The sequence below is a fragment of the Palaemon carinicauda genome, chromosome 21, assembly GCF_036898095.1.
Source record: "Palaemon carinicauda isolate YSFRI2023 chromosome 21, ASM3689809v2, whole genome shotgun sequence".
NCBI classification, from domain to species: Eukaryota; Metazoa; Arthropoda; class Malacostraca; order Decapoda; family Palaemonidae; genus Palaemon; species Palaemon carinicauda.
Window position 1 is genome coordinate 115,000,333 of NC_090745.1, and position 25,575 is coordinate 115,025,907.

Genomic DNA, 25,575 nt, shown 5'->3' on the forward strand with positions numbered 1-25,575 from the left:
AGTGTATCACCAGCGATTTCCTTCTCTTTAATCCATAGAAGAAGGAGTCTCTCCATCTTGTCGTTGATTGAGGTCCTTCCACTGGCAAGGACAGTCATGCCTTTAGAAGACTTACTTGCTTTAATGGCTTCCTTATTCTTGATAATTGTACCAATCGTAGACTGGTTACGGCCATACATACTAGCGAGGGTAACGATGCGCATGCCTTCTTCATATTTCTTTATGATCTCCAGCTTTGTTTCCATAGTAATCATCTTCTTACTTCTCCCTTTAACATCACTAGCAATCTTGGGACCCATGGCTAACGAATTAAAGTTATAATTAAGCACTAAAATGCACAAAAATACGATATCGCAAGCACTCACACGAGATCTAGTCTTTACGAAACGCACACGAGATTCTGAACTGAGCACGCGTATGACAAAGAGAGAGAGAGAGGCAGCATCTCTCTCAGGCATTGTGGGAGGGATTTCGGCCAATAGCGTATCGGCATCTTAGTGACGCCGATCAATAGCAGACCAGCTTCTTAGTGACGTATGCAGTTACGTATGAGCGTGGTGGTAAGCTAGTGACTCGCACAGTCGTACGCGTAAAAACCGCCAAGTTTGAGTTTTGGAATTCGATGCCACAAGGTGGGGAAAAATGTTGTAACGAGGGGACGAAAAAACATTGTACTGTATTCCACACTTTAACGTAAAAAAAACGTAAGCTGGGGACGCCATACCCCGGGGGTCTACTGTACCGGCCAGTTATTACACGTTAAAATTTTTTAAGTGCCGTATTCCAGCCGTCACTGAACTCCTCCTTTTATAAGTAAAGAACTCAGGTTTTTATAGTTAGGAAAAATACAAATTATTTATAAAATTTGTCATATTTTCATTCATGGAGTTTGCTTCTTGAGTATCTTTTTCTAATTTTAAGAATTTTTTGAAAAGCAGATCCTATTTTACAAAAGGGCTCTTCCCTCTCCTCCGTAGGTTGGCTGCAGATACTGTATACTCCTCGTTGAAATGGAGCAAAAAGGGTGGATGTTTGATGAAGAGATGGAGTTGGAGTTATATATTTGATTGAGGAGCAGTTCCTGCTTGTTAAAATCAGAAGTTAATTCTTCTTATGTAAGTTTTTAGCCATTTAGTACCGGGTTATATGAAATCAGTAAGCTAATTTTATTATACTTTAGTGATTTATAAGTAGAGAAAGTAATTTTTTGCAAAATATTTTAAAAATTTCTAAGAACTTGAAAGATAGAATATTTGATTAGAATTAAAATTCATTTAAAATGTTCCATCTTTTAGGAATTCTTACAAAAAATATATCCCCACCCCTTGGCTCAATATCTCTTGCCTCAGATATATTAGTACAGTAATGTATAAATAAGTGTAGTTTAATTAATTATACAGTACAGTACAGTACCTTATTATTTTTGTGAAACTTCACTGATATTCATATTGCTTCTACTCGAAGCTGTGTTGACGTTTACCCCAAAGTATGATTGTTCCTCCGTGAAATACAAACCCTCGTCCTTTAAATACAAAGATTATTTTGGCCAGTTCTGGAATCGGTTGTTGATTGATTGATGGATTTTGAGTTTTCTGGCATCCTGACATTGAAGGTCATTGATGCTGATATAATTTGGTATAAGTAAAAAGTAAAAGGAAATTTAATTTAAAACCATAAAAGCAATGTCCTTTTAAAAGTTAGGCTAAATAGCTTTCAGAAGTGCTTGGAATGGATAACAAGGAGTTATCCGATATAGATCAGCACTCCCTCAGTGGTTCATGTCGGGGTAATGTCTGTTTGTAGGTCCCCTTGTGCTGAGGGTTGATCATGGCCTCCGGTACAGGGACAAGTGTATGCTCTGAAGGGGAAGAAGCATGTTAGGTGTTTGTCTGGGGTAGACTGGGCAATGCCCTAGAAGATGCCTGTGAAGTCTTCTGCCACTGCTTGCTTTTCGGGGAGTGTTTCTGCTTCTGAAGCTTCTGCACTTATTCCCTTGGACTGGTCCCCGGGGTGTAAGACACAGGGATCAGAAGAGAGAGGTCCGACATGCTACCTTTTTAGGCTTAACAATTGTTTGCCACTCCCCTGCAGAGGATGAAGGGACTTATGACTTGACTGTGCATGCTGTTGACAATGAGCTTAACTTAAGCAAGGTTTGGACATCAGCTCCTCCCTTCTTTATTATTGGGAAAGCGAAGGAGATGATGGTGCCATTTGGCATCATACCAAAGTGCACATGTTGGGCGGTAGGCCTTGCTACACATGCCTCCGGATCCATGGGCCTGTGGTTGACCATCTGCTCTGACCCGTGGCCCCAGAGGCACAGTGGTCCTTGCCAAGTGCCAGCGGGTCACATACCTGGAGATCTCCCCCAAAGGCCTGCCCTGGCCTTTGTCGGACCCCAACTATGAGCCTGATCCTGTCCTCGGGATAGAAAGGACGTATTCATGGGGCTGCATCAGATTCTCTGGAGTATGTTCTTGGCGACGGACATGGTTGCTCAGAGGCTGGAAGTCTTGGGAAGCCGGCGGAAGTTGACTCCCTGGAGTCAGATAGTTCTTTTTGGCCATTCTTGCGCTCATCTGTGAGTGTAATGGCCTAGGAGAGGCAAGTGTGGTTCTGCCTACAGGGAGAAATTCAGTAATTGATCAGCATTTCAGTGCCCCTCAAGCTTCGAAACCTTTAGTGGCATAGCCTTGGTTGGACCTTGTGGACTTTGCCCTGGACTAGGTGGATCAGAAAATTTGCCCCTTTCAGGGAGGTCGAACAGGATTTTCCTCCCCTGGTCTCTAGGCAATGAAGGTTCTATATTATCAATATTATTATTACTTGCTAAAGTACAACCCTAGTTGGAAAAAGCAGGATACTATAAGCCCAAGGGTCCCAATGGGGAAAATATGCTTGAATGCAAACTGTAAGCTTATGTAATTGGAAGATATAGTTAACCCAGCTGTGGATTCTTAGACTTTTGTATCACAATTGTTGAATGGTAGTTCCAAACAGTCAATATCTCGTAGTAGGGTAGTATCGTTGAGGTGTACTGTCGATATTGCTTCAATATGTTTACAGTGTCCTTTCAGCCACTAGCTGCTCTCACTTTATTTGCCTTCTACTATACTTCTGTTCTTGTTTCCATTCTTCTATCTTGCTGTCAATCCTATTAACTCTTCTTCCATACTCCATTGGCAGGCTTTTCTCCGTATTGCATGTTGGTGCTGAATGGACTTCCAGACCCCAGTGCTATGTGTTTTGGTTTGAATCCTTAAACCCAGTCAATCCAGTTCAAATAATCAAAAAAGATTTTCCATTTTTATTATTAATTTTGTACTTGATTTTTTAATGGCGAAAGATCATCTAAAGATAGAAAATGTTCATGTGATTGAAAAGCTATCTTGTAAGGTATTAACTAATCGTAAGGAAGTTGAGTTATTGAAAAAAAATCTGCGGCTGGAGATTAAAAGAACATGTATATGTTACAAAGGAAAATTAACATTTGCCATATTTTTGCATGAAGAAACCAAAAAACATGTCAAGATCAGGTTCAGCAAAAAATGTAACTTTGAACTCAGTAGACATTCATTCAAAAAGGTAATGATTGTTGGGAAATTGTGGTCTGGTGATTTGTTCCTGGACAGTAATACTGATTCTGAAAGACTATAGGCTTTGGGATCATGAGGGAGAGTAAACACCACACAATTTGAGGTGACCCAGCCACTATGACCTAAGGAAACTTTTTGAACAGGATGTTGACTGTAGGTGCAACAATATGTTCTTAGATATATCAGATGCATGGAACATCTTGAGTGTAACCAACTAAGTGGTAACATAGGTGTATAAAACAGCTGGATAATTCAAGGAGAAGTGGAAGAACAAGAGAAAGTAATTTAATAGACATCATGAAAGGCATGCATTATTATTACTATTGTTACTAGCTAAGCTACAACCCTAGTTGGAAAATCAAGATGCTATAAGTCCGAGAGCTCTAACAGTGAAAAATAGGAAAGGAAACGGAAATAAATAAACTACGAGAAAATTAAGGAACAATTAGAATAAATAATTTATGATCAGTAACATAATTGAAATAGATCTTTCATATATAAACTATAAAATCTTAAAAAAAAACAAGAGGAAGAGAAATAAGATAGAAAAGTGTGCTCAAGTGTACCATCAAGCAAGAGAGCTCTACCTCAAGACAGTGAAAGACCATATTATATAGGCTATGGCATCACACAAGACTAGAAAACAATGGTTTAATTTTGGAGTGTCCTTCTCCTAGAAGAGCTGCTTACCATATCTAAAGAGTCTCTTCTACCCTTACCAAGAGGAAAGTAGCCACAGAACAACTACTATGCAGTAGTTAATCCCTCGAGCAAAGAAGGATTGTTTGGTAATCTCAGTGTTGTCAAGTGTATGAGGACAGAGGAGAATGTGTAAAGAATGGGCCTGACTATTCAGTGTATATGTAGGCAAAAGAAAAACGAGCCATAACTGAAGAGAGGGATTCAATGTAGTATTGTCTGTCTGGCCAGTCAAAGAACCCAATAACGCTCCAGCGGTAGTATCTCAATGGGTGGCTGGTGCCTTGGCCAACCTACTACCTATAAGAATGTTTTCAATTTGGTGAGGGATACTTTCATAATACTAGCTTGAAAGCTATGATGAAACTTATCACATAATACAGGGTCTTCCAGGCTGAGAGCAACATCTGTTAAACAGGACATAGTCTTTGTACTGTGGTCTTCCACTATCTTGGGTTAGAGTTCTCTTGCTTGAGGGTACACTCGAGCACACTAATCTGTCTTTTTTCAATTCCTTGTTTTTTTAAAGTATTTATAGTTTATATAAGAGATATTTATGTTATTACTGTTCTTAAAATATTTTTGTTCCTACACTTGATACAAACTATGATTCTTTACTATAGGAGATATTCTAGTGCGAGCTGAAAAATACGGCAGAAAACCTAAACAAGGTAGTTAACGCGGGTCGGTAGTGATCCACCTGTTAGTGGTGGGGGACTGCCGGTCGGTAGCTACTGAATACCTTCAATTGAATTCTAGCCATCGCAGTGGTAACACCGCTGCTCCTGCTTTTGTTTGACTGGCAGACTAGCCTTTCTTTATTATGTTTTTGATTAACTCTTTTTCTTTTTTCATTGTTAGATGTGATGTCCTCTATTTTGAGGAAGTGTCCCGGGGTTCCCCTGAAATCATGTGGCACATTTATGTCACCACCGGAGGTGGATCCTCATTCCCTATGCCCTTCGTGCAGAGGTCATAGTTGTTCTGAAGGCTCCCCCTGCCAAGTATGTAGAGAATGGTCGCCCTCTCAGTGGGAAAAGTTCGTGAAGAGGAAGAAGAAGAAATCCAAAACGGATTCGTTACCTCCAGGTTTGCCGTCAAAAGGTAAGGAGTCTCGGGCCTCTTCTTCGGCCTTTCGATCTCTCCCTTCAGACTCTTCCTTGCCTCCATCCTCCGGGGGGAAGTCAAGGAAGAGCGGCACAATTGACTTAACCCCCATTCCCCTTGGTCAGGCGGATCACGTTGCCCTTCCAACTGGGACAATTTTTTCCGCCACCGGGAATGACTCTATTACCGCTTCCATTCCAGATCATGTACGAGCGGTATGGCCTGCCCTTGGACTCCCTGGTTCTCCTTCGGAGGAAGTGTGGAACCAGTTTTTCGCGGGCACAGTTTTACCTCAGGTCCCTTCTGTTTTGGAACCCTCGGGAGTTCTGGACCTCGCCTACCTCACATCAACTCAGTCGCCGCCTGCAAAAGTTTCAGTAGATATAGTAACTTCAGCTCCGGCGGCACCTACTTTGCACCTCGCTTGCGCTTCTACAAAACTACAACGTCGCAAGCGCAAACATCGCAGTACCTCCCCCTCCTCCTCCTCCTCATCATCATCATCATCATCATCATCATCATCATCATCATCATCATCATCATCATCATCCTCGCCCTCCTCGAAGGCTAGGAGGGAGAGAGAGAAGAGGAAAAGGAGAGTTCGCTCTCCTTCGCCCAGAAGTTCTCGTCGGAGAGACAGGCAACATTGGAAGTGACATAATCGTTCTCGCTCTTCCTCGCCTTCTATCTCTTCACGAAATGTCTCGCCGAGAGACTATAAGCACTCTAGTCACAAACATAAGAAGAGCGCTTTCTCGCGTCATCGTTCTGCCTCACTATCGACTTCCTCTCGCGAGGGATCATCTAGGTGCTTCAAGAAAAAGAGCGCTACGATACGTTCTCGCTCTTCGTCACAAGAGAGTTCTCCAAAGCGTAATAAGCGCTCCTGTTGGAGAAGCTCTTCCCACAATTTTTCATCTAATCGTGCCCGGAGCGCGGACAAGGGAAAAGCGCACTCTGAGCGCGAGCCCTCTCCTTCCCATATTAGTTTGAGGAGCTCAGATCGCTCTAGGAAAGGGAGAAGTAGCACTTCTTCTCACCGTCGCTACATATCATCAGAGAGAGACGCTCCTGTCCTTCAACCTCCCGATCGCGCAAGTCTCCGGGCATATCCGCGCAGGGTCAATCACCTCGCTCTCGTGTTTCAGACAGGACAGCTCCGATTCCCTTGCTCCCTAATGAGTTACGGAATACGAGCCTCACGAGAACCTCGGAAGAAGATGCAGGGGTTCAACCCTTCTTCTCCTCGGTTGAGAGCAGAGGGAAAAGACCAGATCGCCGATCAATGCAACCTCTTCTACCTCGTTCTTCAGACACTTCAAAAAGAGGAATCTCTACGAATCTTACTAAGACAGTACCGATAATTCGGTCATCTACGCCTAGACCATCGACTTCCAGGCAAGGTCAGGCGCTCGCGGTGCCATTATCCAGCGCTCAGCCTTCCCTTGGAACAACGGCAATGGAGTCTCCTACTTCACCGTTACCTCCAGACACTCTGACTTCTATCGCTCTTCCTCGCAAGGAATTAGCGCAACCGGAAGATTCCTCGGAAGAGCAACCATCAAAGGACTTAGAGTCTTCCTATCTGAGAGCTCTAAGAACTATGTCTATTATCTCAGGTCTCGGCGATCTACATCTCTCGCCTCGACATACCGACGCTCCAGCTTTAGACAGACTATGTCGTCCTCCACCAAACCCTAAAACCAGAATCGAACTTCCCTGGTCTATTCACACTGCCGGCCATCTGAGGAAGGTCTCGCAGGTGGTCTCGGGGGAAACGGGTTCCTTGAAGTCTCAAGGATCCCATAAACTTCCACAATTTCCATTTTCGAGGCAAAAGCGCTTTTACAAGGTCAGAGACGCCAACCCTTCTCCTCTGACCCTGGATCCCCTCACAGCGAAGCTCACAACTGGCTGCTCTTCAGAGAGACTCTGTTCTCTCCCAGTCTCCTTCACTGCCACAGAAGCCTCGGCAGTGGAAGCAGCTTCATTATCCTGGTTTGACACGTGGTCAGGCACAGTCGGCTACCTAGCGAGTCACGAAGACCTATCAAACCAAAACTCCATGCAGTCCCTACAGGAAGTCCTAGCTGCTGGGGCCAAGACAATGGACTTCCTAACTGCTGCAACTGCAACCATGTAGGGCAATTGGGTCCTCAAAAGGAGGGAATCAGTAGTTTCCAGACTTCATAGGAGCATCGTTAAGGCCGAGAAATCAGATTTGAGAAACTCGGACCTTCTGCAACCTCTCCTCTTTTCTAAACAAGCAGTTTCCTCAGCCTTAGATACTTGGAGGAAAGAGACGCAAGACACCGCAATGCAAAAGGCTGCCTCCCATCGCACAACGCAACAGCAGCCAACTCCACAACCTAAAACCACAACTGCAACTCCACTCCCAGCCAAGAGCCTCAGCCGCCCCTCTATAGCCAAACTTATGGGCAGAGGAAAGTCGGCTCCTCCCAAGGCTAAAGGCAGAGGGAGGAACCCTTGGCAGAAATAGGGTCACAGCTCCCCCTTCGCAGTGCGTATGGGGGTGCCTGCAGGGGAGTTGGAGGAGGTGGAAGGCTTTGGGATCCATGTAATGGACCATCAAGGTGCTTTGTTGGGGGTACCGCATCCCTTTCATAAGCTCTCCTCCTCCTCTAATTCCTCCCAGGTCCCTCGGGATCCCGGGAAACAGCAAGCCATAGCTTGGGAGATCCAGAGCATGCTTCTAAAAGGTGCCATACAAGAGGTCTCCAACACCTCCCCGGGGTTTTTTAGTCTCTTCTTTCTGGTAGAGTAAACCTCGGGAGGTTGGAGACCAGTAATCAATATCTCTCCCTTTTATCAGTTTGTGAAGCAAACACCATTCAAAATGGAGACAGCACCCTCCGTGATCCAAGCGGTGCGTCCAGAAGACTTTATGGCATCTTTGGACTTTGAAGAAGCATATTTCCAAGTGCCGTTCCATCGCGCATATTGGAAATTCCAGCGCTTTCTGGTTCAGGGTCGAATCTTCGAGTTCAAAGTCCTATGCTTCGGCCTCCCGACCGCCCCACAGGTTTTTACGGGGGTTTTCGAACTCGTTTCCTCGTGGGCTCACAACCACGAGATACGGCTGCTAAGGTACCTAGACAATTGGCTACTCCTGGCCTCGTCCAGTGAGCTAGCTATGGATCACCTGAGAAGACTTCTAGACCTTTGCAAGGACCTGGGGATCCTTGTAAATGCAGAGAAGTCTTGTTTGATTCCAACCCAAGTCTTAAACTATCTGGGTATGTCCATCAACACCCAGGTTGGGAGGGTGTTCCCTTCGGAAGACAGACTTCGGAGACTGGAACAATCCATCGCCCAACTCTTGTCTCCACTGCCTCCTACTGCCAAGTTGTGGCAGAGAATTCTGGGCCATCTTTCCTCCCTTGAAAAACTAGTTCCAGGTGGAAGATCAAGAATGAGAAGTCTCCAGTGGTATCTGAAGACCCATTGGTCTCAAAAGATCGATTCCCCATTCTTGTCAGTGGAGGTTCCAGCTCTGGTGAATAAATAGACTACAATTAGTATGAGGAACTAATTGAAATCGTAAACAACATGGAGCTCTCAGAGGTAGCGACACCAAAATGGCTGCCGAATATACCCATGAGGAAAGGCATCACACAAAGCTGCTGAGGCTAAAATTAACAATATTATTAATTTTACATGTGTCGCTACCTAGAATTATCAAAACAGATAATTACAATACTTAACTTGGGAGTAGGGTTCTCCAAAATGTCAGACATCTTCAAAAACACAGACAAAAGAAGCTATTGAAACAAACGTGTGTGGATATCACAGTGCTAGAAAAGGAATGATGGGAGAGAGTAGGTAGTGGTTGGGGGGAGGGGTGACAGTAGCCATAGTAGCAGGCAGTAGTCGGATGTAGAACGGCACCTCATAGTAACGGGCGATGTTGAGGAAGGAGAAGACTAATTGGTGAGGGACCTCTGATAATGGTTTTAACACGCCCCAGTTACTACTATACCGACACTCTATAAGGGTGAGCGAGCTGGGTATATTCCTGGCATTCCATGCAACTTTTTTCTCTGGTGTATTTAGCAGTATTTATACCTTAGAAATGGTGCTATAAGGAGCATTTCACGGAGCGACACAGGTCCCTCGCCCAGAAATAGATTTTTCCTTCGTCAAAATTCCTTCATTGGTGTTCAACCAGAGAGAATGCCCAGAAGGGCATTCCCCTCCAAAGCCCCAGTCCGAAGTTAAAACTCTTTTCGGACACATCACTACAGGGCTGGGGTTCCCACCTAGGCCCAAAATTAGCATCAGAAGTTTGGTCTCCGATAGAACAAACTCTCCATATAAATCACCTGGAATTATTAGCAGCCTGGAAAGGCCTAAAATACTTTGTAAAAGATCTACAAGGACGAGAGGTGGTGCTGATGAGTGACAACTCCACAGTTGTCTCTTACATCAACAAACAAGGGGGTACTCTGGCAAGAGACCTCTGTCTGCTAGCGGTCCAGATTTGCCAGTGGGCGGAAGGTCACAACATTTCTCTCACAGCCAGGTTTATTCCGGGCCGGAGAAACATCGTGGCGGATCAACTGAGCAGGCATCACCAAGTGTTGAGTGGCGAATGGTCTTTGGATCCTCGAGTAGCGAAGACAGAAATAGCTTTGTGGAGTTTCCCCACAATAGACCTGTTCGCCACTTCTCTGAATGCGAAACTTCCCCGCTACGGGTCCCCAGTTCCAGACCACCAGGCAGCGATCCAAGACTCCTTTCAACATTCTTGGGACAACCTGGACGCATACGCCTTTCCACCTTTTTGCCTGCTCAGAAGGGTGATCAACAAACTCAGAACCTCCCGGAACTGCAAGCTAACCCTAATAGCTCCGGCATGGCCAAGTAGAGAATGATACGCAGACCTTCTTTCCCTGCTGGTTCAGGTTCCAATGTTTCTTCCTCTAGAACCCCTTCTGCTCATGCAGTCGCACAGTGGTGTCCCCCATGGGAGAGTCCCCTTCCTGAAGCTTCACGCCTGGAGGCTGTCCAGTCACTCCTCAGAAGCAGAGGCTTTCCAGGGAAGGTGGCTGAGCACATGTCCAGGCACCTGCGCCAATCTTCCACAAACCTCTACCAAGCAAGATGGAGAGTGATTGCAGCTTGGTGTAGAGGGCGAGGCATGTCTCCACTCGATCCCTCTCTTCCATTAGTGGCAGACTTCTTTGTGTACCTCAGGGAGGGGAAACTCCTCTCAGTCTCGGTAATTAAAGGCTATCGTTCAGCCTTAAGCCTCGTCTGTAGACTGAGAGGGGTTGACCTTTCCTCCTCAGAAGATATCACCTTGTTGATTCGAGGCTTTGAGAGATCTTGCCCTCAAGTTGAGATTAGACCACCACCTTGGGACGTGTCCCTGGTCTTGCGTTCCTTGAAGGGTCCACCCTATGAGCCCTTAAATAGGACCTCTGACTACTTCCTAACCCTTAAGACCGTCTTCCTAGTAGCTTTAGTCTCGGCAAAAAGGATCGGTGAACTACATGGTCTGTCCTACGAAGTCACCCATTCTAGAGGAAGGGGGGAAGTCTCGCTCAACTTCGTGCCAGGCTTTGTGGCCAAAACTCAGAATCTTTCATCGGCTGATGAGAGGTTTAGAGAATTTCAATTTTCCAGCCTCAATAAGGTAACACAGGATACAGACTAATTGCTACTGTGCCCAGTCAGGGCGCTAAGGAAATACCTGAAGCGCACCAGACCTTTCAGACCACGCCTCCGTCATCTCTTCCTCAGTTCCAACAAGGTAAAGAAGAGAATCTCTTGCAACACCATCTCTTTCTGGCTCAGGAAAGTTATTGCGAGAGCCATTCACGGAGACCCAGAGGCAGCTCAACCCAAAGCCCATCAAGTTAGGGGAGTGGCTGCCTCACTGGCGTTTAAGTAAAATTTTCCAGTCTCCCAAGTCTTAAGAGCTGGAGTCTGGAAACGCCAATCTACATTCACCACTCACTATTTAACCGATGTGACACATAGGTCTCTAAACAACTTTTCTGGAGGGCCTATTGTGGCAGGTCAACAGGTGCTGTAGCTACCTTACGCCCTTTCAGGGGACAGTAGCCATTGGTCGAGGATTCTGTGTTACACTAGTTTTTGAGAAGGACATCCATCTATCTTCTGTGCTTCCTTCTCCCTCCCATCTGGGTATCCTAGTCTGTAGGCAGTTTCAGCTGGACTCGCCAATGGAAATAAGGTATGAAACTCATCTGACTCCCCTCACAGGGTATAAGTTATACACGTAGTCACGAAGGTTCCCCTTTCAAGGTCGGGGGAATCCTAAGTATGTAAGGGTCCGAGTCGAATGTTCCTGACCCTCTTCATCCTGAACTTGTTTCCATGTAATTACAAACTTTCAGTCGCGCTAAGATTATGGGGATCTATAAAGAAAAGTTTAACGGGAGATTTTTTCGTCAAAAGAGTCTAGTCTGAGGACTATCTTCCCTAGGAATAGGGAACTCCTCGACCACCCTGGCCTCAAGACTAAGTCTCCTATAGTAAAGAATGAGGGTTTGTATCAAGTGTAGGAACAAATGACAAACTTATAACAGAGTTTGTATTTTTCCTAACATACAAACCCGAGTTCTTTACACAAATCTCTCCTCCGTCACCGCCCCCTAGAAATAGTCCTAGCTAGAATCCGATTGAAGGTATTCAGTAGCTACCGACTGGTAGTCCCCCACCACTTACAGGTGGATAACTACCGGCCTGGTCGTTTACGACCTTGTTAAGGTTTTCTGCCGTATTTTCAAGCTCGCGCTAGAATATCTCCTATAGTAAAGAATTCGGGTTTGTATGTTAGGAAAAATACAAACTGTTATAAGTTTGTCATATTTTTCCTTGTTTCCTTTCCTCACTGGGCTATTTTTCCTGTTGGAGTCCCTGGGCTTATAGCATCCTGCTTTTCCAACTAGGGTTGTAGCTTAGCAAATAATAATAATAATAGTAATAATAATTCTGTAATTGGTTTTTGTTGATGAATCTACTAAAAGATCCTCTTCCTTGTGTTACTCCTGCTTCTCTGCATGCAATGACCTGAGATCCATTAAGCCAATACAGTTTCTAGATTCTATATGTCAGATCTCAACCCAATACTGGAGAAGCCTTAGACATACTATTTCTATAAGAATATGGTTTTGTTATATCAGTAGAAATGTCACTGGATGTCACTGACTTGAATTGCATTTAGCAAACCAAGTAGTTGATATGATAAATGACATTGTGAGTTGAATCTTAGAAATATTTATCATTCAATATGGGGTTGGTACACATAAGTTGATGAAATGGACATCTACTGGATTTAGTATAAGAGTTAATACATCAGTATGCCCATTAATGCCTATTGTATGAGTTGAATTTCTTGTTTCTACTACAGTACTTGTTTTTGGTACGATATCTCGATATACTACATATAGGAAACTAGAAAGGTTAAATTACATATAGTACATTAAACCTCCTAGATAAGAATATTCAACTTGGAACTTTCACAAACTGCATAAGTTCTTTTAAAAGCATTCTGTATTGAAGAAATCATTGTCTGAATTATTGAAACATACTTAGGCTATCTCAGTTGTGTTAGCAAGACCAACTGTTTTAAAAGAATGAGGAGTAGGGTTGGTGGTTATGACTTGAATGCTTAAGGAATCATGTTGGACTTGAGAACATTTCAACCAAGATTCTTGAAACTCGACCTGTTCGTATGTAACGGATGTTACGGTACTTTTCAGATTTTGTTTAAGAAAATGTTTTCCGAGGTTTTATCTGTAAAGGGTTCTATCTGTTTTCAGTCACGCAACCATAACCAAAATGATTTGTATCTCATGTTCATTGTTCATACATGTAATCATGGTCATCTTCAAAACAAAGAGGTAATACAATAAGCTTTGTTGTGGCACTGATTAGTATTTTATGAATCAGAATCTACATTTCCAAAGGTTATTGTTTTTATTCAATGATTAATAAAGTCTTTTAGTACGTTCAGTACCTTTAGCACGTTACCCGAATGTGTAGCAAATCCTATTTTTGGAATTCAAGGGTTATTTTCGAACTACATTTTGAAATTAGTATCTTATAAGATATAGAACAGTTGCTGAATAGATTATACATTTGAAGATTGTATTAATGACAAAGTTCTCTTTTTTTTCAGGTGTTAGATTCAGAGTACATCATTAGTATGGTTTACAAAATCATAACATGATGAATGGCTGTACTGTACTTTGTTTTGATGAATATTTGACCAAGTTGTAAGGCGCTGCATTTCTAGCCTCATTCAGTTTTCCAAGTAATCTACAACAGAAACTGATCACTGCTGGGAATTACACGTTCCCTCTGTTTATGTGTATCTACCATCGCTATTCAAAATAAAAAGGTAATAAGCTTTAGTGAGTTACCGATGTTTATTTTATGAAAATATACTTGTTCCTACATGTATACAAACCTTTCTTCTTTTAGAATAGAGATATGTCTTCAGTGGTACTGCAACGGCCTTTGAATTGTTAACAAGGTAGTTGGTAATAACAGGGGACATGAGGGGGAACCTCAGCTCAGTCTCTCTAGTCACAGAATAGCCACTTTGTCTTCTCTCTCGACTGTGGGATCATTTCTTACTTCATGCAGGATAATTTTTTTTTTTTTTTTTTTTTACCACTCTGGCTTATGACTGGAAGTCCACCATTATGCAGTGAAGTGAATTTTTTTTCCTATGAGAATATGAACTTCAAAACTCCATATGTTATGTACCTTTGTGAGCTGGTAACTGTAAATAGCCTCTTCTCATTGAGGTAGTGTTCTGATTCTTTTGATCAGGAAGACAGTGAACTCATCTCGCCTCGTGGTAGTTTCTCTACTTCAGGTGGGAATTACTTAGTTAGGACTGAGTGTTTCCCCTACCTGTATGCCACACCTGGTGCCAACAGTGTTCCTTGGGTGAGGATCCTTGTTTAGTGCTATGTCAGTGAGTGTTCACAGTGCTGCCCTTGTGACAAACCCACCATTGTTGTGTTTGTATTGTAGCAGAGGAAGCCCTCATAGAATCTTCTGCAGAGTGCAATCTTTATCGGTTGCCTAGACTATGACAACTGTAGCATCAAGGAAAATGAGTGAAGGGGAAGTAGAAAAAATTTGCTCTTTCTCTCTTCCTCCCAGGCCAACCTCTTTTCCCTCCTTCCCTCTCTTTGGCAGACATTTCTTCATTGAGAAGAAGAGATAGTCCTGTGAGAAAGGCTTAAGCTAAAAGTTCCTTGAGATTTATAGGAATCGGTCTCCTACTTCCGGAGGGAGTAACGGTACTTGCCTACTAACTGGTACCTTCAGGGTCAGTTATGTGGAATGTGAGCCATTGTTACAGTTACCACTATTATCTCGTGTATGGGTGAGCTGTCCTACTCTACTTGAAGAGGGTGGTAGTGATCATTAGCTTGGTGTGACAGCCACCATTTTTTCATCAGTTCCAGGAGGAGGGTCTTAACCAGACCACTCTCTAGCTACATACAATAGGCCAATAGGGGTATCGTTCTCTTTATTTGCTAGTTCCAATATGCTCATGCATTGACCGGTACCTTGAGGGTCAGTAAGCTATTGTGAGTCTGATGTGACAGCCACTACTGTTTCATCAGTTACAAGGTTTTAGGGTATTATTCATGCTACTCTTTATACCGTTGTAAAAAGTACACACACTGACCCAAACCTATGGCGTCAGTTAGCAGTCGTGTGCTTAGGTGCTTAGAGTAACAGCCATTGCTGTTCACCTTCGATCTACTACAGAGTTTTCTCGCCAACTGGTACCTTTGGGATCGGCCAGAAAGGTAAAACTGCTATTTGCAACAGTACCAGGTGAATAATTCTTCTGGGTACAAACTCCAACTCATAGGTGATTGAGGATAAGGATACACGACAGTGTGAAACAATCTTACTCCTTCTCTTCAACTTCCCATGCTGATTCCAATGAGTCTTCTCATAAGAAGTTGAAGAAGTCTTTGACGGCTGATTGGAAGAAGTTTCCCAGGACTTTAATCGATTGCTTTCTCTCTTTGGAGAGAAGGATATGGTGGATAAGGGTTCTGAGGCATGAGTCTCCACCAGCACTAGTCTGATCACCTGCACTGAAGGCCAAGTCATTTGCCCTGAACTGAGCCCAATCGCGTGTACCCACAGCCAAATATCACCTGTACCCATGTGTAAGTGATTGGCTCCTACAAGGCATAATCACCCTTACCTACTGTATTCCAAGTGATCCCAATTGCCCATAGGGTTGCGTCTGATCATGGCATGGGCCAAGTGATCGAGCCTCACCATTTACTTGGACAATGAAATTTCTCTTCGGTCTTTTTTACTTTCCCAAGGTACTTCTGTATCTCTGAAAGAGGAGATACCACCGCTCAGTACTGGTCCACGGTGTTATCCTGTGGTGAATTGTGCTGAGCCGGTGCTAGACTTCAAGCACCAAGCTGGACCAACTACATAGATCACATCCGTTCACCAGAGTTAAGTTACTCAGTACTGCAGATGCTCCTGGGTGCCTTATACTGTCTCCCAGACTTGGGGTGAGACTGTTCATGGCCCACCCAAATCATTTTTAGATTTGAGTGTTTGCATTCTAGGGAGATGAAAAAATTACCAGAACAGGTTGATGAGCACATAGTCTCTAGGCTTGAAGTACAAATAACCAACTGATGGTCAGTCACAGTAGCATCATTCTAGCACATAGAGGATATTTTATTACTGTAATAGCCAAGCTACAACCCTAGTTTGAAAAGCAGAATGCTACAAGCCCAAGGGCTCCAACAGGAAAAGTAGCTCATTATAGAAAGGAAGTAACAAAATAAGTAACAAATAAACTATTAATAAGAAATAATGAAAAATATAAATGAAAAAATATATAAAATATATTAAATTTAGTAACAACGTTAAATAGATGTCATAATTAAACTGTGAAACGAGACTTATGCCAACATGTTAGACAGAATGGCAAGTTGAAACTTATGAAGTTTCACCTATTCAACCACCAGATTAGGAAGATCCTTTGACAATCTGGTCACAGCTGGAATAAAACTTTTAGAATACTTTTGTAGTGTTGATGGAGAAGGCAATGGTGTTAGAATTACAGTAGCTTCATACATGATACTATGTACAGGATGGTACAGTCTGGCAACATCTGAATGCAAAGGATGATCAGAATTATGAAAAATCTTGTGCAATACGCACAAAGAACTACAGTTGTTAAATACTGGTGTCAGAAATTAATATGCAGATCACTGATAAGGAATTTGATAGACTGCAAGTTAAGGTTTTGTCTTACAAGTTAAAATGAGAGTCAGCAGCAGAATACTAAACATGAGAGAAATATTCAAAACATGGTAGAATCAAAGAATGAAATATTTCCTCAATATAGATTGATCACCAAAAGTCTTAAGACTTTCTGAATGTACGGTTTTTTGCTATGCGACATACAAACCCTCATCCTTTAATTAGTGGGATTACTTTCGTGCAAGCTGGAATCTGTTAGAATTGTTAAAATCTATACAAGCATTGATTTATACAAAACCAAATACAGCATAGCTTAGTCTGTTTTATAACAGGGGCTAATAAGTTGAGACTGATGCTATTATATACATAAATTTTCAGATTTGTATGTAATGCTGAATGACTATTTGTGTGTTCTATAAGTTCTTGTTCTTTATTTGGCGTTTTATAACGAATAATTACCCAAAAATTTTACTTTATAGAATTCCCTTACCTTTCCATTAACCATGAATTTTAAGGGCCGACTGTATTTAGTAATTTTCCTTCAATATGATTTTTTTCTTTTCACAATTCTTTCATTCTGTACTTATTGGACCTTCAGTACAGGAATCTCTTTGTTTTTCAATATTTAACTTAGCCGGTGATTATAATAGCTGCAACTCTGTTGCTCGACAGAAAACTCTAAGGTAAAACTCGCCAGCGATCGCTACACAGGTAGCGGGTGTGCCCAACAGCGCCATCTGTCGTCCAGATACCCAGTACTCAATGTAAACAAAGACTCAATTTTCTCTCTGTCGTGCTAACGACAAGACGTACTTACTCGCTGTTGCTAAACTGGAGTTTTTTCACAACTAATTGGTGAAGTACATTATTCTAGTTTTGAGCTTTCGCTGTACAAGGTTTCTCTTCACAAATCCTTGAACTCTTTTTGATAACGGATTCTTTGTTGATGACTTTTTGATAGTTTTTTGAATTCCCCTTTGACCAATTCAAAATGGCTGACCCTTCACAAGTCCCAAAATTTAGGAAGTTCAATGCTAGGGACTGTTCAAGGCGTCTTCCGAAGGCTTCTATCGACCCTCACACTGTTTGTTCCAATTGTCGGGATAAAACCTGTCAATTGGAAGATCGGTGTGAGGAGTGCGTTGGGCTTTCGGAATTCAATTTTATCGAATTCCAAAAGTATACACGTAGGCTAGAGAGAGATAGAGTTAGGAGAAGTTCCTCTCGTTCTATCGATATTTCCTCTCCTCATGCCCCACAACCTATTCCTTCCCCTGTAGTGGTTGCTCCTAATCCCCCTCCTGGCACTCAGGAACCTTCGATGGCAGATATGATGCGTGCCATCCAAGCTCTGGGTGAGAGAGTTGAGTCCCTTGCTAGTGACTGTAATCAACTTATGGCGGATGTGAAGGAGCTGAAGTGCAAAAGTGCAGTGGGAAGTGTTAAAGTGAGTGATAGTGTTGTGGATAGTGTTGCGCTTGAGGGTTCGTCTGTTCGTGCCTGTCGTCCTCCTAGTCCGGGACCTCTTGCAAGCTCCCAAGTCCAGGGGAGAAGCAATGTCGTACGACAAATGGGTTCGAGAGGCTTTAATCAGCGAACAGACGTCCCCTCCGTGGTATCGGGCGTATCTACCCAAGATCGCCCCTGCCTAACTAAGACGAGAGAGCCCATATATACCTCGTCTTCGGAAGGTGTTTCTCGCAAGAAACCCTGGACCAAGGTCTCACGACCGTTAAAGCGCAAGTCGGTCCCTTCCGCACAAGTCCAACGGCCCAGTTGTAGCCACTGGGTCAGTTCGGACTCACTGCAGTCATCCGATGACTGCTCACCTCCTAAGAGAGGCAAAGCGGTACCGCTTCAGACAGTTACACCGTCTGTCGCCGCACCTGCTCCTGTAGACCCTAAGTGGTCTCTACTGCAAGACATGCAGTCTCAGCTAACGTCTCTTATGCAGGACTTTCGTGCGGAGAAGGTTGCTGCCGCACCAGCTAGTGCAGCTCCTTGCCTACAACCGCCCACACGATCGGTTGTGCGTCCGGTGGACGCTGAGGTAACCTTCTCACGCACACCAGTTGAGAGAGTTCCGCCACCCATGCGTTCCAGTGTGATCTGCCAGCCGCATGTTGACGTTCAGCGACGCACGGAGGTCTCCATTGACGTTCGTGAGGTTCAACAACCGTCAGAGTTGTTTTGTTTTGACGCGGTGCGTCAACCTCCGCAACCCAGTGTGGTTGCCACTGCTCACCCACATCAGTCCAGACAGTCTGGAGTAGACGCTGTGCGTCCCCGCGCTGCTATGGTTGTTGCCAGCTCACAGACTGGGCAACAGTTCCATGACGTTGCGTCCAGCTCAGTCACGCATGCACCCGTGCGACCGGACTCAGCTTACCAGCCGTTACCCACTCCGTTGCCGTTCCCTCATCAGTTATCGGATGAGGGACTTTCTGATGATGATGTTGCTGCACACGTAGATGAACCGCATTCAGAACTGGACGAGCCTAAGACTACGCAACCCTCTTTGGACTTTAGGAAAGTTTTGGCCCTGTTCAAAGAGATGTTTCCGGACCAGTTTGTTTCTGTGGCTCCGCGTTCGCCTCCGTCAGAGTTTGTGTTAGGCATGCCGTCATCCACTCCTGCCTTTACTAGACTCGTCCTCGCACGCTCGTCCAAGAGAGCTTTGCGTGTGATAGGAGAATGGCTGCAGTCCAAGAAGAGTTTAGGGAAGACAGCTTTTACGTTTCCCCCTGCTAGACTCTCTTCTAGATCGAGCGTCTGGTATGCCACGGGAGAAGTTCTCGGCTTGGGGGTTCCTGCCTCTGCCCAGGGCGACTTCTCAAGCCTAGTAGACTCTCCCCGCCGCCTTGCCATGAGACGCTCAAAGATATGTTGGTCATCTTCGGACCTGGACCACCTGCTGAAAGGTATCTTTAGAGCCTTCGAAGTTTTTAACTTCTTAGACTGGTGTCTAGGAGCTCTAAGCAGAAAGATCTCTCCGACAGAGAAGGAGACTTCCTTGCTCATTATGTCCTGCATGGACAAGGCCGTACGTGATGGGTCTAATGAGCTTGCTGCATCATATGTGTCCGGAGTCCTCAAGAAGCGTGAAAACCTATGCTCATTCCTTTCAGCTGGAGTTACACCATGCCAGAGATCCGAACTTCTGTTTGCTCCTCTTTCCAAGTGCCTTTTTCCAGAAGACCTGATTAAGGAAATTGCCGCTTCTTTGATACAGAAGGATACTCACGATCTTGTTGCGTCCTCAGCTCGCAAAGCCACCCCTTTGCCTACCTTGTCAGCTAGACCAAGGATGGACACTCCAGCGTCCCGTTTTATTCCGCCCTTTCGTGGCAGAGCCTCCAGCAGAGGAGGTGCTCGTGCCGAAGGGAAACGAGAAAAGAAGAAAGGAACCAAGTCCTTTAAGGGCAGAGTCTGACTGCCAGCTTCTTCAGACAGCAGTGGGAGCCAGACTCAAGAACTTCTGGCAGACCTGGGAAAAGAGAGGCACAGATGCACAATCTGTGAAGTTGCTCAGAGAGGGGTACAAGATCCCGTTTGTACGAAAACCCCCTCTAGCGACGTCTCCCATCGATCTCTCTCCCAGGTACAGAGAGGAAGACAAGAGACGAGCATTGAAACAGGAAGTGTCTCTCTTACTAGAGAAGGGAGCGGTAGTCAAAGTCTCGGACCTTCAAACCCCGGGATTCTACAACCGCCTCTTCTTGGTGTCAAAGAAGACAGGAGGGTGGAGGCCGGTGCTAGACGTCAGTGCGCTGAATGTCTTTGTCACAAAGCAGACGTTCTCCATGGAGACCACAAAGTCGGTTCTAGCAGCGGTCAGAAGGGAAGACTGGATGGTCTCTTTAGACCTAAGGGACGCCTACTTCCACGTCCCCATCCACCCGGACTCCCAACCTTTTCTGAGATTCGTTTTCGAAAAGGTTGTCTACCAGTTTCAAGCCCTGTGCTTTGGCCTAAGCACAGCTCCTCTTGTGTTTACGAGGCTGATGAGGAATGTAGCCAAATTCCTTCATTTAGCGGACATCCGAGCCTCCCTCTATTTGGACGACTGGCTTCTCAGAGCTTCTTCCAGTCGTCGCTGTCTGAAGGATCTAAAGTGGACTCTAGATCTGACCAAGGAATTGGGTCTCCTTGTCAATATGGAAAAGTCACAAGTGGTCCCATCCCAAACTATTGTGTATTTAGGGATGGAGATTCACAGTCTAGCTTTTCGGGCTTTTCCGTCGGCCCCCAGAACAAGCCAAGCCCAGTTATGCATCCAGAACATGCTGAAGAAGGAACGATGTTCAGTCAGGAAGTGAATGAGTCTGATAGCGACGCTATCATCCCTGGAACAGTTCGTGTCATTAGGAAGACTACACCTCCGTCCTCTTCAATATCACCTAGCATTTCACTGGAAAAAGGACAAGACGCTAGAAGCGGTCTCGATCCCCATTTCCGAGAAGATGAAGTCTTGCCTGACGTGGTGGAAGGACAGTATCAGCCTCAGAGAGGGTCTGCCCCTGGCAGTTCAGACTCCCAACCACGTTCTCTTCTCGGACGCATCGGACGTAGGCTGGGGCGCGACATTAGACGGTCGGGAATGCTCGGGAATATGGAACTCGAGTCAAAGGACAATGCATATCAACTGCAAGGAGCTACTGGCAGTACATCTGGCCTTGAAAAGCTTCAGGTCTCTCCTTCAAGGCAAAGTGGTGGAGGTGAACTCGGACAACACCACGGCTTTGGCGTACATCTCCAAGCAAGGAGGGACCCACTCACTGACGTTGTACGAGATCGCAAGGGACCTGCTCACCTGGTCAAAAGGTCTAAACATATCGCTAGTAACGAGGTTCATCCAAGGCAACTTGAATGTCATGGCAGATTGTCTCAGTCGGAAGGGACAAGTAATTCCAACAGAATGGACCCTCCACAAGGATGTATGCAAGAGACTTTGGGCCACTTGGGGCCAGCCAACCATAGATCTCTTTGCAACCTCGATGACCAAGAGGCTCCCTATATATTGCTCACCATTCCCGGACCCAGCAGCAGTTCATATAGATGCCTTTCTTCTAGATTGGTCACATCTAGATCTATATGCATTCCCACCGTTCAAGATTGTCAACAAGGTACTGCAGAAGTTCGCCTCTCACGAAGGGACAAGGTTGACGCTAGTTGCTCCCCTCTGGCCCGCGAGAGAATGGTTCACCGAGGTACTTCGATGGCTAGTAGACGTTCCCAGAACTCTTCCTCTAAGGGTGGACCTTCTACGTCAACCACACGTAAAGAAGGTACACCAAAGCCTCCACGCTCTTCGTCTGACTGCCTTCAGACTATCGAAAGACTCTCGAGAGCTAGAGACTTTTCGAAGGAGGCAGCCAGTGCGATTGCCAGAGCAAGGAGAACATCCACCCTTAGAGTCTACCAATCGAAGTGGGAGATCTTCCGAAACTGGTGCAAGTCAGTATCTATATCCTCGACCAGTACCTCTGTAACTCAAATAGCTGACTTCCTCTTATACCTGAGGAAAGAAAGATCACTTTCAGCTCCCACTATCAAGGGTTACAGAAGCATGTTGGCATCAGTCTTCCGTCACAGAGGCTTAGATCTTTCCAACAATAAAGATCTACAGGACCTCCTTAAGTCTTTTGAGACCACGAAGGAGCGTCGTTTGGTTACACCTGGTTGGAATTTAGACGTGGTACTAAGATTCCTTATGTCAGACAGGTTCGAGCCGCTACAATCAGCCTCCCTGAAAGATCTCACCTTAAAGACTCTTTTCCTGGTATGTTTAGCCACAGCTAAAAGAGTCAGTGAGATTCATGCCTTCAGCAAGAACATCGGATTTTCATCAGAAAAGGCTACATGTTCACTACAACTTGGTTTTCTAGCCAAAAACGAGCTGCCTTCTCGACCTTGGCCAAAATCGTTCGATATTCCTAGCTTATCGAATATGGTAGGCAATGAACTGGAAAGAGTCTTATGCCCTGTGAGAGCTCTTAAGTTCTATTTAAAACGAACTAAACCTTTACGAGGCCTGTCTGAAGCTTTATGGTGTTCTGTTAAGAAACCATCTTTGCCTATGTCAAAGAATGCTTTATCCTATTTTGTCAGACTGTTAATACGAGAAGCTCATTCCCATCTGAGTGAGGAAGACCAAGCTTTGCTGAAGGTAAGGACACACGAAGTTAGAGCTGTCGCAACTTCCGTGGCCTTTAAACAAAATAGATCTCTGCGAAGTATAATGGACGCAACCTATTGGAGAAGCAAGTCAGTGTTCGCGTCTTTTTATCTTAAGGATGTCCAGTCTCTTTACGAGGACTGCTACACACTGGGACCATTCGTAGCAGCGAGTGCAGTAGTGGGTGAGGGCTCAACCACTACATTTCCCTAATTCCATAACCTTTTAATCTTTCTCTTGAAATGTTTTTATTGTTGTTTTTTGGGTTGTCCGGAAGGCTAAGAAGCCTTTCGCATCCTGGTTGATTTGGCGGGTGGTCAAAGTCATTTCTTGAGAGCGCCTAGATTAGGGGTTTTGATGAGGTCCTGTTGTATGGGTTGCAACCCTTGATACTTCAGATCCTAGGGGTCGCTCAGCATCCTAAGAGGATCGCGAGGCTCCGTAAGGAAGACGTACTTAAAAAGGCAGAGTAATTGTTCAAGTCGACTTCCTTACCAGGTACCTATTTATTTTGTTTTTGTTATTTTGATAACTTCTAAAATGAAATAAAACTCTTAGCTCATAATAATGTAAACATATATTGCTGGTCTCTACCCACCCCCCTGGGTGTGAATCAGCTATTATAATCACAGGCTAAGTTAAATATTGAAAAATGTTATTTTGATAATAAAATAAATTTTTGAATATACTTACCCGGTGATTATAAATTAAAGGACCCTCCCTTCCTCCCCAATAGAGACGCAGTGGACCGAGGAGAAAATTGAGTCTTTGTTTACATTGAGTACTGGGTATCTGGACGACAGATGGCGCTGTTGGGCACACCCGCTACCTGTGTAGCGATCGCTGGCGAGTTTTACCTTAGAGTTTTCTGTCGAGCAACAGAGTTGCAGCTATTATAATCGCCGGGTAAGTATATTCAAAAATTTATTTTATTATCAAAATAACATTTTTACTAATACACCCAACCAATTTTTTTGGTTTATGTGGATTTCTATGAAATCTAAAGAGAATACTATACAGCAGATGTTTCTCCAGTGCTAAGTTACCCAAAACCATAGAGTAACTTTACTGTTCACTTAGCTTAAGATGTGCAAATACATAGTCAGTCAATCCTGTGGAATCTGCAAAAGTAAGAACAGCGTTGTGTAGTTAGTCAAACCTGTAGAATCCACAAAAGTAAGAACAACATAGCACTGCAGTAAGAAATAAATTTATTAAATGTACAATTTGTGTGAAACATTCCTTTCAATATGGCATGTTAGCATCCAAAATGGCCAATTTCAGACCTTAATCACATTATGCTTTGTTTTCACAAGTATTAGTAGTTGTTGTTATTGTGGGAGAATCAGGCATAGAACAACTGGAACTTGGTGCATGGTGGGTCTACTCAAGTGGAGCACCTGGGTCATAAATGTTGCTATTGCCTTCTCTCTTACATACCATCCATTTAGAAAGCAAGCTTGGTTACTCTCTTTATAGTCCCATGATCTCTTCAGTAGAATTTTTATTTTTTTTTATTTAGGGAAACCTAGATCCTGCTGATATTGTAGCACATGAGGTTTAGATCTAAGTTCTTCAAGCCTTTGTATAGCTATCCCAGTTACTTTTATGATTGTACGAAGGTTGGTGAAGAGACATCAGATTCATGGTTCCATACTTATCTAGGAACTATTTCGTAGTGTTTATTGCTTAAGTAGTCTTCACGCATGTCTGGCAGACTGAGCACCTATCCAAAGAATTTGGCCTGACAAAGTGTTCTTCCCAAGGGTGTGGATGTGGGGCACCATCTTTTCTTCCTGGGTGGATGATAGTTTTATTTACTTTATTTCATGGTCTCTAATCAGGAGAAACAAGATTTCCCTGACCCCTCCTATTGTAAAGTTTGTTGTGGTGAACTAAGCTCTTTGCTAATTCCATATAAAACTGCATCTATGTACCTGGCTCTCTATTAGGTTGCAGAAGTCAGTCCTCTTATAATAGTTTTTCCTTTATGATTGTTTGATTGTCGATATTGCCTTCCTCTGTAAGTAGACTAATGGAATGTGGCAGTTTGCAATGTCTCATGCTATATTTTTGGAACAGGGAAATTAGTTTCTTGAGACCATCTTCTCGCTTAGGAAGTGAGTCTCCTACATAAGAGATAATTGTTTGTACTCGCATAGGAACAAATTAAGCATTTTTCTTATATTTATCATACAAACCAGTCTTTTATTCTGTATATAGCATACAAACCTCAGTATTTCATTATAATCCCAACTTAGTCAGCCTGCATAGTCTCTGTTGGTGGGTTACTTCTTGTGGGTGTTACCCAGCTGTTTTCCTACATATCACCAATTTACTACCTTGTTAACAAGCTTCAATAACCATTCCCAGCTGCACTAGGATACTCTCAACATAGAAAGACTAGAATTTGTATGCTTGAAAAAACTAAGACTTTTCAATGTTTACAGGTAGTGTTGTTTGGGCTTTATTTATTATGCAACAGTAATTTCTTACACAGTTTGCCTGTACTACTGAATGTATTATTTAATTTCTGTACTGCTGTGTTCCGTGCTTCGTTGTTCACATACAATCTGTCCAACTTATCCATAAATTACTTTTCCTTCTTCATACTTATTTTCCTGTGTTTTATGCAATGTACAAGTTACCTTTAAGATTTACTGTTTATTTCAATCATAATTGACCCAAAGTTGCAGTCTTGCATATTCCTATTTGCAACAA

General features: G+C 43.8%; 1 long non-coding RNA gene across 1 annotated transcript in view; it reads left to right on the top strand.

Moving 5' to 3' along the window:
- Positions 1 to 982: 982 nt before the first annotated feature.
- The window catches only part of LOC137614753 (uncharacterized), a 30,163-nt gene continuing 5,570 nt past the window's right edge, over positions 983 to 25,575 (top strand). Inside the window, exons 1-2 of the long non-coding RNA XR_011039150.1 lie at positions 983 to 1,115; positions 13,579 to 13,800. This is a non-coding gene — a long non-coding RNA (uncharacterized lncRNA). The remainder of the gene's footprint in view (positions 1,116 to 13,578; positions 13,801 to 25,575) is intronic.